The 13090-nt window shown below is 38.7% G+C and overlaps 1 pseudogene; it reads left to right on the plus strand.

The window, feature by feature from the left end:
• LOC123450323 overlaps positions 1–6157 on the plus strand; it is a 44181-nt pseudogene extending 38024 nt beyond the window's left edge.
• Positions 6158–13090: the final 6933 nt, after the last annotated feature.

Below are 13090 nucleotides of genomic sequence, written 5' to 3' on the forward strand. Positions count from 1 at the left end.
ATCACAAGGTATTTTATGGCATCTACTGCATATTTGACAGATTATCCAACACTACTGTGAGATCTACGTGTTGTCATTTTGACAAGATGACTATCTTTAACATGCTCTTCCAAATATTATTGTGTACGTAGCCTAAACTTTTATTTGTGAATCACAAGGTATTGGTGACATCTACTGCATAATTTACAGATTATTCATCACTACTGTGAGGTCTACATCTTATTAGTTTTACAAGATGATTACCTTCAAAGTGCTCTTCCAAATATTAATATTAGATGTGACTACCTCAAGATATCATAAGGTAATATTGGCATCTACTGCAAAATTTTGCGGATTATCCACTATTACTGTGAGGTCTACATCATGTCATCCTGACATATGACTACCTTCAAAGTGATTTTCTTAAATATAGTATAAGATAAGGTAATAGATATATGGACATCTACTGACAAAAGTCAGACTATGTTTTCTATTACTGCGAGATCTACACCATATTGGTGATTATCTTCAAAGTGTTATCCTATATAAATTGAGGTCTACACATATTGCTATATGGCATCAGCCGTACTAGAATTTGCTCCTCCGAAGTATTTATTGTTGTTGTTCTTTAAAATATTTTACTCTCATAGTAAATATTATACTTGCACGCTTTATTGAATATATCATAGGAAACTATGAAAATATTAGCATATACGTCTGATTACCTTCTATTACATTGGTAAAATACATGGCAATGAAACCTATGACACTATTTCTAATTATAGTGTCATTCATCCATCAAGATGGATCGCATAATTTATGACAATGATTAAGTGTCACAACACTTTTACAAGGTCCACATCACATTGTCATTATACTTTCATAGCGACTAACCAATGTGAAATACACAAAGTCTATACGTTTTGGCAGTGACTCTCAAGTCATACACTTCCTTAAGAATGAATTCTAAAACATTAGCAATAATTTCATCGCATGTGGTGTATTGAAGGATACACCCAGGTTCACCAATGATCACCTTGGCCATGATTGTTCCCAAACAAATCATTTATTCATTGATGTCACTTACTGCTAGTAGTAAATTAAATAAATGCATTAGCATTTTCAAGTAACACATGGATGATATTTCCAAATGCTTTAAATTCATGTTAGCTGGGAGTATTTATTGTAAGATGATTCATGACATGAGTCATTATATCCACATGCGGCATTTGTGGCCACTATAACTCCACCTTTGAAATATGTGTCATGGCTATTCTCTTAATAGCTAAGTATGTTCATATGTATTTCATGTGTCACCAACTTCACTTAGTTCTCAAACTAAGTACATAATGGACGAATATTTATTCACCTTGAATATTTCCCTTAAGAGAAACATGCCGTCATGAACACCTTTGGAATGATCACCCATTCATTTCTCAAGACTTCAAGTCTATCGCAACTCACATTTTTGTCACTCAATCAATTTTAAGTTGAGATCTCATGATCAAATATTTTCATCCGAAGATCCAGTTGAAAATCCCTCAATACACTTTACATCTTCTTATGATAGTCCTACCATTTTCATGATGAAGAAACATGGAATTTCATAAAATCATCAGATTCACCCAACGGGTGCTATTCCATTATTTGAAATTCTTGCTAGTATTGTGAATACTAATAAAGTCATTGGTCACAAAATAGAACCATGATGTATTCAAAGTAAAGTGAAGGCTAAAATACAACCAAATATGGAATTATTTCTTAATAGGGAATATATCATTTTCAAACGATCAATGAAAACTCTCAAGTTTGTCAAATGTGTGGTTATTTAAACATCGTACCTATGATTACCAAACCCCTCAAACATATGGTCAAACCACACCACAAATTTATTAAAAGGCAAATAAGTTCATTGGGATATTTGAAAATTTGCAAACATATAACCAGAATATATTCTCATAAATGATGTTCTCAAATCTTGATCAGAAGGAGAACCAAAATTATAGTGCAATAAAAGAATGATCAATTCTTTTGTGCCTATGATATGTTTACGTAATTCATTTTTTAGTAATATGGGAGACCTCATGTAATATCCCGATTATTCCCAAAATATTGTTTGCCTATAGTTGTACTACTACATATAGTATAAATGTCCAATATCCTATTTCTTGGACATTATATTTGATAAATTTTGAATATATGAATCGATACATACTCAGTTTTGTTGCGTAAAAAATAAATCTAAATCTTACAAAATATTTGGCTTTAAGCCTTACAATCCTGGTTTGGGGTTGATTAGAAAATTATTGACAATTCTATTGGTCACAACTTAAAGTTGCAAAATTTCCCAAATCATCAGATTTTATGTGCACCACATGTGCATAAGGGAAATTAATTTAAGGAACTCTCACCTTACAATTCTTAATGAGCCAACTCATTCTTTCTTGAACACATTCAGAAGATATGTGGATTACTCAACCATTATGTGGTATTATGTAGATACTTCATGGCACTCATGGAAACATTTATAAAATGATTTCAAGTGTGTCTCATATCACACAAAACCATGAATGATATAACTAAATTAATTGCTCAAATTCTCAAAGTAAGAGCAAGTTATCCTAAACAAGGGATAAATCCATTCGAATGGACAACTTCATTGAACTCATTTCACAAGCAATGTCTGATTATACATAATACTTTATGTACATACCCAGAATGGTTTAGTTCATTGTCTTATCAAAGATAGTGAAATTAATAATATGACCAAACTTATCGAATTGTAATTTACAAGCCTCATACTACACAAATACGACATTACACACCGTAAGTATGATATAAATCATACCAACTGCATAGCATACTGCTTTCCCCTTGTAGTAATTACATGGAAATCAACAAAGTATTACCTATCTGCGATAATTTGGTTACATACCTATATCACTACTCCAGCATACATCAATGGGCTCTCGTAGAAAATTCGGGATCTATGTGAGGAATAACAATTTGTTCATCAATCAAAATTATTCATAGCCCGTATGCTGATTGCATCCGCAATAAGGACATTTTTGGCATTAGGGGGAGATCAGTACCACAAAGAATGCCAAGAAATAAATTAGAAATGTTATTCACATTCAGTCCTTATATCCACGTACTCAAAGAATATGAACAAGAAGTTTAGAATCACATATTTGCAACACATTGCAAATCTGCCACATACATTTACTGATGACAAAGGTGTTACTCAATTATATTCCTGCAGTAAAGTGTCAGAAAGAGTGGAGGTACCTGATAAACCACTCTTCTTCCGAAATGAGAGCAAGAGGGGGAGAAATATGACCACACGAGATATAATCTCGCATATGCTGCGGCGGAAATAGAGGAAATCAATTCCTCAACTAGTAAATGTAATTCAACATGAAGTTGAAAGACACCTTAGTGGATACTCATCATCCAAAGCCTGACATAAATGTGCACAAATGTTTTGGTGTCGGGACATCGAAACACCTTGACTCCATTGTTGTAGGAAATCACAAGGAGTTAAAAGGAATAAATACATTTGCACAAATTTCATTGATTCCTCCAGAATCATATAACATAAGTCTACATTTGTCGACATGTATTTCTTCTGAAAATTGCTAAAACCTTTTGGGCCCTGAACCAAAATCCATTATAGAGTGCCTCTTGTACTCATATTGGTTCACATAAAAGGAAGCAAGTAATGAAGAATAGCACTCGCTCTACAAACGAGTGGTATTTACCACAGTAATACCTACTCCTCATAAGTATCTTCCATATGAAATACTAAAAACTTCTCATTCATAGACAAAGTCAATGAGGTGGTGCGAAAGCGAGGCTTGTAGCAAAAGGGTTCACGCAGAGACCCGACATCAAGTTATGATGTAACATACCCTGTTGGTATGAGTGGAATTAAGTTTCGATAATAAATATCATTGGCAGTACAAATAATATTATCCATGCAGTTAATGGATGAAGTGACTACATAATCATATGGGTCACTCGTTTTCGAAAATTTATAACGAAGCCCCTGAAGGGCTCACAATTCCGAATCCAAAATAAATCGCAACATATTTGTTAAAATTTCATAAGTCACTCTATGGCTTGAAATAGTCGGAAATCATATGGTACTACCGACTTAATGAGTTCCTTCTTCAAAGGATTACTCAAAGGATGATAATTGTTTATGTGTTAATAAAGGGATCCCAAAATTTGATTTCCTTACATCACCTTTGTGTATATCGATGATTTCGTCATCAATGTCTCTGCAAGACCTAAACATACATAAAATCATCTCAAGACGAAAAATTTGGATTCAACCAAATTTAGCTTAAGTTTACAGCTTGATCATTCTCTCAAGAATACATATCAGTCTACATATATCCAAACATATACGAGAAGTTCAATTTGGATATATCATATCAACAAAAGACATGTATGGTCATACTACCTTTGATAAGGTACAAATCCATTCATACTTAAGGGTGATAATGAAGTGATACTAGGACCTGAAGTTCTATATCTCACTAATGTCAAAGCATTCGTATACTTGCAAACTACGTCAGGCATGACACTATATTTGCTATGTTTGTTCAGAGTGCAACCCCCAACAAAAGTTACATGCTTGATATATGGAATATCATCTTATATCTTAAGCTCACAATAAATATTGGACAATTCCATCAGGAAATACAATATATGACCATGATGTGATATGATGATATTGGCTCTTTATTTGATCCCAATGACGCCATATCAATGGCTGAATTTGTTGGAATAGCATCCATATGGAAGTCATCTAAATGGACTTTAATGGTTATTCCCACTTATCATTCTCACATAATTGGTTTATCTAGAAGCATTGCAAAATATGCATGGCTTGGCAGAATGATTAACCACACTCAAAATCATGTGGTTGAGATTCATGAGAATCACATAACTTGATTTATCAAGATACTTCCACTTGTGTTACTCAATACCTACAGGTTATATGAAGAGCAATATCATAAATTAAATTGCTCGGAAACTACTTATCCTCATGGATTATAGAAAAGTGAGGACATAATTTGCAAACAAAATCATGTGAAAATCCAACAGATTATACACAATCTTATGTTCATGTCAATCAAATTGGTATGAGATATCCTCCATATTTGCAAAGTTCACGGGGAGTAATCTCCCAAACTATAACCTATTAACAATCATCAGATTGCATATATTGTACTCTTTTTTTCCTCAATGAGTTTTCCCTAACGGTTTATCATAAAAGGTTTTTAACGAGATAATGTAAACACAAGTATCTATATAAGCCATATCATTTTCTCCTTATATTTTTCCCACTGGGTTATAAAGGAGTTTTCAATGGCATGTATGATTGCACTCTTTTCCCCTATGAGTTTTCTCTCAAAGTTTCTCATAACGGTTTTTAATGAGGCAATATGTTATCAAACATCATATGTTATACTTTCTATTTTTCCTACAGGGGTTTTTAAAGGAAGTACTCAAGACATATCAATTGTTCTCTAAACTCACCAATGAGTTTTCTCCTTCTATAAAGGTTTTCTCAAATGAGTTATCACGAGACAATAATCATCATATGTTGTATCATTTTCTCCTTATTTTTTCCACGGGGTTTAAAGGAGTTTTAGCAACATATCTATACTATACTCCTCATATTTTTCCCATACGGTTTTTGGAGGAAACTATAAAGATTATACAAGGATTTCTCAAGATGAAGATGATGAACATTTTCAAGGGCGGCTATATATTAGGACGAGTCTATCAAAATGATGTACATTAACCTAGTCAAGCATAGATTAGGGGGAGTGTTAAGGATTAATTAAAATCTTAATAATCCATGCTTTATGTCGGTTGTGTAGTTAGCAACCGCCTAGTTACTGCCTATGCAGTTACCGCCTTGTACTGGGTATAAATACCCCAATATTCATCAATGAGAAGACTGTTCATCCAGACAGTCGCTTCCTCTCTCTCGTTTATTCTTAACAGGACCAACGTCCATGGTTTGGTCGGCTGGGTGGTCAGGCTGTTTCGGGACCGTATCGTTTTCCGGTTCGTCTTCCCTAGGCTCGCCCATATCATGTGGTACGATTGCGGGCACCTGGGGCCGTGCAAGAAGAGAACCACACCGAGTGAAACATAGGGCATCGGAGTATTTACTCCCTCCATTTCAATGAATAAAGCGTGCAGGCAGTTCAAAAATGAACTTTGACTCTTAATTAAATCAACAATATATATTTTTATGACTTAAAGATTATATCATTGAAAACTTCTTTTGAATAGAAGTTCAACGATATATTTTCTATCACATATAATCCACATTTGGTTGGTTTAATTTTTGGTCAAAACTCAATTTTGAAATATGTGCGTGCCTTATTCATTGGAATGGAGTGAGCATCATACCACCCGTGCAGGTGGGACCGTACTACAAGTGGGATGTACAACTGTGTAACTTACCATTCCAACTTGGTTGTATATTGTTTGTATTCTCCTAAAGGTTTGCTGCTCTAGGAAGGAGACTACATAAGTGTGCTTTCTGGGATTTCCAAAGGACCTGTATCCATATTTATTTAGGACTGTAAAACTGAACCTAAACCGAGCTCTCGCACGCCTCTAGCAATTTTGGTCGTTGGATTTCGCGTTTGAACCGTTTCTGGCCATCAGATCTTTGTTTCAGCACAAATTTACCGCGACTGGGCTACCTGTCCTAATGGGCCGCTACTCTGAGGACTTTTTTGAAGGCCTGGCGTTGAGTGGGCTTTATTGGCCATGTCTCACTTACAAACCTACAGAGCGGTCGGTCCTTCGCTGGCCCATTTATCGTCTACATCCATCCAGCAAACTAGCGAGCCGTCTCGACGCACGCATGAGCGGGTGGTTTAGGGAATCCAGCCGACGCGAGCCTCCGCGAGGGATCCAACGCTCAAGGACAGCCTAAGCCAGGATGCGGGTGGATCGAAAGCTGGTCGACCTAGCCAGTCTGGGCGATCCGCCTGCGACGAACAAAGGTATGGGTGTTGGCGATAATGGCCGCCGCTTCATAAAACTGAATCTAAACCGAGCTCTCTCACGCCTCTAGCAATTTTGGCCATTGGATTTCGCATTTGAACCGTTTCTGGCCATCAGATCTTTGTTTCAGCACAAATTTACCGCGACTGGGCTACCTGTCCTAATGGGCCGCTACTCTGAGGACTTTTTTGAAGGCCTGGCGTTGAGTGGGCTTTATTGGCCATGTCTAACTTACAAACCTACAGAGCGATCGGTCCTTCGCTGGCCCATTTATTGTCTGCATCCGTCCAGCAAACTAGCGAGCCGTCCTGAGGCACGCATGAGCGGGTGGTTCAGGGAATCCAGCCGACGCGAGCCTGTGCGAGGGATCCAACGCTCAAGGACAGCCTAAGCCGGGATGCGGGTGGATCAAAATCCGGTCGACCTAGCTAGTCTGGGCGATCCGCCTGCGACGAAAAAAATGTATGGGTGTTGGCGATAATGGCCGACGCTTCATCTACCTACAAGAAACTGCTCCACTTAGTTTCTAAGCAAGCATTCATAACGGGTAATGGCGTACATAAACTGATCCGTCCACCTCACCTCTTCGGCTCATATACTTCATGCTATTTATTCTCTGTTCTTTGCATCTTTCCTTATATTTAATTTCTTTCCCGTCCCGTTTTCATGGACCGCATATGTGCTAATTCTAATTCATGTTGTTCTTGTGTGATGCAGGCGCCACGACGGCCGATACAGCCATGGTGACAGCACGACAACCGATGAGAAGGATGAGGCAGCGGTGTCACTGGCTCGGCGATGCAGAGGAGGACAAGAAAGGGGTTACGTATGTGGCTCACCGGCGGAAGAGGATGCGGCGGCGGCAGCAGTATTAGTGTTTAAGTCTAGCTCTTCAACTTACTTCATCTCTTAGCCCTGATGCCCTTTGTAATTCGTCTTTCTACCGCCCATCTTGTGAGTCGCACGTTTACAACGTTTAGGGCGAGGATCCGCTGGCGCTGATGAAGAGATGGTGTATGCGACTGCTGCAGTGCTGCTTGCTGCAATCCGACCACCCGTGGCCATCCACCTAGCATACCCACTTCAATAGAAAGGTGAACTGCTTTAGCTGTGTGGTTTAAATTTTTGTTCTTTCTCCTTCGTTATGTACAAAATTGTAGTCCTACAGTTCCCTGTCTTATCATGGAGCATGATAGTATTCAGTATTCACCTACAACAAAATAACCAAAAATGTACCACGAGTAGAATTCAGTTCTTTGTTAGGATACAACAAGCTGAGATAACTGGCCTATCATGGAACATTAGAGCATTCTCCTGCAACTTCCAAATTTACTGATAGTTGTCTCAAATCATCCACATCGACTCATTTCTGTAAATTTTACACTGGTCGTGCTAATATCTCTCTTATCAAATTTTACTTTGGGTGCACTGAAATAATCTCATGAATAGACCGACAATTAATGCCCTCATTTTTCTATTGCAATGGTCAGGTGCATAGTTCACTGTCATTCAAGCTCTGCTTATTATGGAAATAAACACAACTGAATTCCTTTTGCACTTAATTCCCTTATGCATGGTGGTCTGACTTGGCTAATCATTGGTTCGTCAGGAGTCAGTGCTTGGATGGGTCGGTAAAAGGTTTAGAGTTGTGAAATATGAGTAAAAGAGAAATTTTGGGTTACATTAGCTTTCTTTACTCGATCCTTGGCAGGTTCTTTCTCTCCGGCATATATTTTAAATTATTTCATATTACATAAATACAAGTTTGGTTCAGCTAGCGGCCTGACATGTCCCTCCCATCAGATGATATCTTCTTTTCACGTTGAGTATTCATTTCATTTTTTCAGTTTATTACTTGTTCATTCTCCATTGGAAGCTTATCTACTATTTCTTTACTGAATAAAGCCATTTATTCAGAAACAATAATATGCGCCCAGCATGACAGTGGCATTCCATCTCTCAGACAACAAGTGTAGCTAAAGATTTTAGGTGACTGGTTTGCCATATTCGCTTGGATGCACTTGCTTTTGTAAGAAGTTTCAGATTATAAAACTTCTAGTGTGTGTTCTTTTCATGCTAACCTGATTGTAAATTTACCTGCTATTTAAGTTGCATATGGGATTTTCTCTCCTACAATGTGCCAAGATAATAAATCTACGAATGTGAACTCATAGATAAATCAAAAATCAATAGAGTGAGCTTATATTATATTAGCTCGATATGCCAACACAGTTTAATAGCTTTTGTTTGATTTTATACAACTACTTTTGTTGATATGCCAACATACCATCCATTATATTTCTGTTGTACAAACAAGCTAGATCTATGGATACTAGATACTATCAATGATGTGTATAATAACAAGGAATTATATATTGCTACTTCTCAGCTTATGGTTCCCAGTTCTTGCATGTTTTTGAGATGATGGAGTGTGCCCGACTCTTGACATGTGCAGTTTTAGTGTTGCACGTTGTGTTGACCCATTAAAATAATTTGCATTAGTGCTCAACAATGCAGGGGTGGAATCCTTGGGAACATGAACTTTCTATTAGAGTTGAATTTTGTGAAGGAGTGGAAGATGCTATTTGTTAGAAGATATACTCCTATATTGCACTATTTCCCCCTCTATGTTTTTTGCATCTAATCATGAATGTGATAAGGAAACTACTTATTTCAAAATAGTAGTCGCAATTTGATTTTAATATATGACAACTATAATTTGCATTAGCCATTTGAAGGATATAGAAGCTTTCTTCTTGTGCATAGACGAATCCTGCTATATATTCATGTGGATCTTTCTTGTAATTCTTCCTCATGTGTATTATTTCCTCCGCAACTATAGTTGTGGCCATCATTATGCTATTATCCAAGATTTGGGCATGAGAAAGGATAAATTAACCAAACGACAATTTTCTCTAAAAAAATCTTCTTATCCACTGATTATGTGATAGAAATAAAAAAGAAAAGGAGAATCATTTGACAGAGTGCATCATGCATGTCTTCCTTTTCTTGTAGTAATAATACCAATTAAATTAGCTTTCATCTTTTTTGAAAAACTGATTAAATTATTCATTTTCATTAGTGTTATTATATTATGCAAATTGAATAGCCCTTTTCCATATGTTAGTTAATATTTAGAAGAAAAATCAACATGTGCTTCTTTGAAGACACTTCATGTAAATTTTATTTTCGCGTCACAATTTTCGACCACTCTAGTGTAGCAATGGATGGGCGCAGCAACGCGCGCCTTTGATGATCTAGTGTTGACGGTACTTAGTTTAAGTTGTCCTAAGAAGAAGTAGAGCTTGTACTCATCAGAATCAGTCAAAGCAGACAAGGACTTGTGTTTTTTGGGGGAGGATAGAGTGAGTAGAACAGAGCACACTTGTGAAGAAAAGAACCTCCATAGATCTACTTCGGGTGCAAATGGGGCTATTCATGATATGAGTTGTTCGCTGTTGTGTGTCGTCTCGATTGTGCTAGGTAAAGTTGTCCGCCGATGTCGAAGTTGTTGCACCACGGATGGCAATATGCTTTCTGCTGGATTTTCACACTCGCTATGGGTCTAATATATGTGCATTTTTTAGCTAAACTTAAATCAGCCTAATTAGAAATTTGGAAATCGAAATTGATCTAGCCCGCGAAACTGATCTGATCTTCAATTGACCGGGTATTGCATCCCGGGGAGAGAGGATTAATCTCTTGGGGAAGTGCGCCGTGGAAGTGGTAGATGAATCTAAGAATGACAACGTTAATCTAACCACTCTAATACCATGTGGAAAATATAGAAACCCTAATAAGTGTTGTGCTATACCGATCTAATCCTCGTGGGGTTTATCTGAAGTATACCGTAAGGAGTGAATTGCAGAAAACATCGACATTGAAGGCTAGGGTTGCAGAAACCAAGTCTACGAAATTGTGTCAAAAAACACTAATTTCCAGGCTATTTTTTTGGAAAAAACGCTAGTTGGTGGCTTTGGCCCATTTGATGACGATTATGACAGATATGGCCCGCAAATGATGATGTTGCATAACTATTCATGTTGGACATCATTACAGATATATATTTTTTATGAAAAACTCCCTCCCTTCTTCAACTAACAAAAAGAAAGACCCCTAAGCAGAGGGCCCGCCTCCATTGTATCCTCCTAGAGCCGCCCCTCCCTCCCAGCACCGCTCGTTCTTCGCCGGGCAGCCTCTCGGCGCCGCCCCTCCCTCCCGGCAACGCTCGTCCCTCGTCGGGCAGCCTCCCGGCGCCGCCTCTCCCTCACCGGACCATAGTGTTTGCTATTCCAGAGTGCATTTTCGAGTACATGATACCGGTTAACATACCATCACTATGACCAGCCTAAGGCAGTACTAATAGAAACGTAGTTTACTAGTGCAGCTAGTAGGTGACGTAAGTGCTTAGCTAAGGTCCAGCTGATATTTATGGTTAGGTCGGTTCACAACTGCTATATAAGGAGCAGCTCACAGCCGATACATAAGTGTGATCATGTCATGTCTCGAATAAGTGCAACTGCATGGTCATGGCACACCCACAAGTTTCATCATCTCTATCTACAACATGATGTACAAGAGAAGAGCGATCAACATGAGGAAGAGCGCGACTATGTAGTACAGACGGTCCCGCCCCTCCTCATGCTGGAGTGTCCACATGAAGTAACTACTTTCCGCTTCAGCTTTGGTGTCGAACCCTCTGTGGTAGCACCCGGGTACCTGTGCACCTAGGCCTGAGCGGCTGGCCAATGGTCGTAGACTCCTGGAACCCTCCCAACGTACACGACGTAGTAGTGCTTCGTCATCTCTGATCTAGGTACCTGCATCGTGAGTTGTTGATTTGAACGATACTATGCAACATAATGTACTTAAGAAAACAAAGAGGCATGATTAGAAAAATAAAAGCAACCAATAGTAAACATAAATGACGAAGTTCCTCATACCCAAACTAATTACCTAGAACGATCTACGCTAGTACAGGACCACGATTTAGTTACATCACATAGTTTCGCCGTGCATAATTTCAAAGTTTTTCCATACAAAGACAGTAGTGATAAGGCACGCTAGTTCAGTACCACGGTTTAGTTACATCACGTTGTCATTGAAAATCAGTCGTTCAGGTCCTCGTCCCAATCTTCATAGTTAGCGAGGACGCACGCGAGCTTCGTGAAAAGGTTTCATGTCTAGACACTGAGCGACTAGCAGTGCTAGGACATCAACCCGTGTGATTGCGCATTGTAGAACATCCCCGTTGGTTTGAGGACTTGCTTCATGATCACTTGGGCTAGTTCAGCTTGGATTCGATGATCCGGTGTCGTTCCTATGCTTGTGGCCCAGCTGACAATATTGGCATCTTCGATAGTAGCTGACATGCGAAGGCGTTGATTATCTCTTGTGAACTCCATCAGGTGATGCATGAGGTAGAATCCATCAGCCGTACTGTTGTTCGGTTGCTCGATGCAGCAGAAGTCGGTCTTATGGCCGAAAGCCAGAGCTTTATTCCTGGTCCTTTTCACCTTTATATATCCACAAGTCAGGCTGAAGGTCCACAGGGCAGAGTCGAGAACACTCTTTACGTGTGTGTAATCCTTTTTCTTGAGGTTCTTCGACAAGTCCAAGTAGATAGCATGGGATTATTCCGGGTACAAAATGATGAGGACGGTGCTGCCCCCGCTGCGCAAATTAAGTACACCTCAAATTAGCCTCCATGCTTGCAAAGGAATGAAACATGTACGAAAGGATATGCGCGGATGACTTACGAGGGATGATAAGGCAGAAGAATCCTTTCCTTGTCCTTATTAGTGATCATGAAATCACCGAGGTACTTGCTCGCATAGTCACGATGCTCTTTGCAAACTCCCAAGAAGTCCTCGTGCATATAGTGTGGGTCCGTGACGCAGGTATATTTTATGCTCTCCATATTGATGATGGAGTTGAGATACAACGCATACATGCGGATGAAGTGGAAATCCAACTTGATCATGTGAACATGTTGTAGATGTAGTCAAATCGGAGGAGGAACTGATTTGCGGGCCAGGTATCGACGTACATCTTCCCACCCGACACA

The sequence above is a fragment of the Hordeum vulgare genome, chromosome 4H, assembly GCF_904849725.1.
Source record: "Hordeum vulgare subsp. vulgare chromosome 4H, MorexV3_pseudomolecules_assembly, whole genome shotgun sequence".
Taxonomy (NCBI): domain Eukaryota; kingdom Viridiplantae; phylum Streptophyta; class Magnoliopsida; order Poales; family Poaceae; genus Hordeum; species Hordeum vulgare.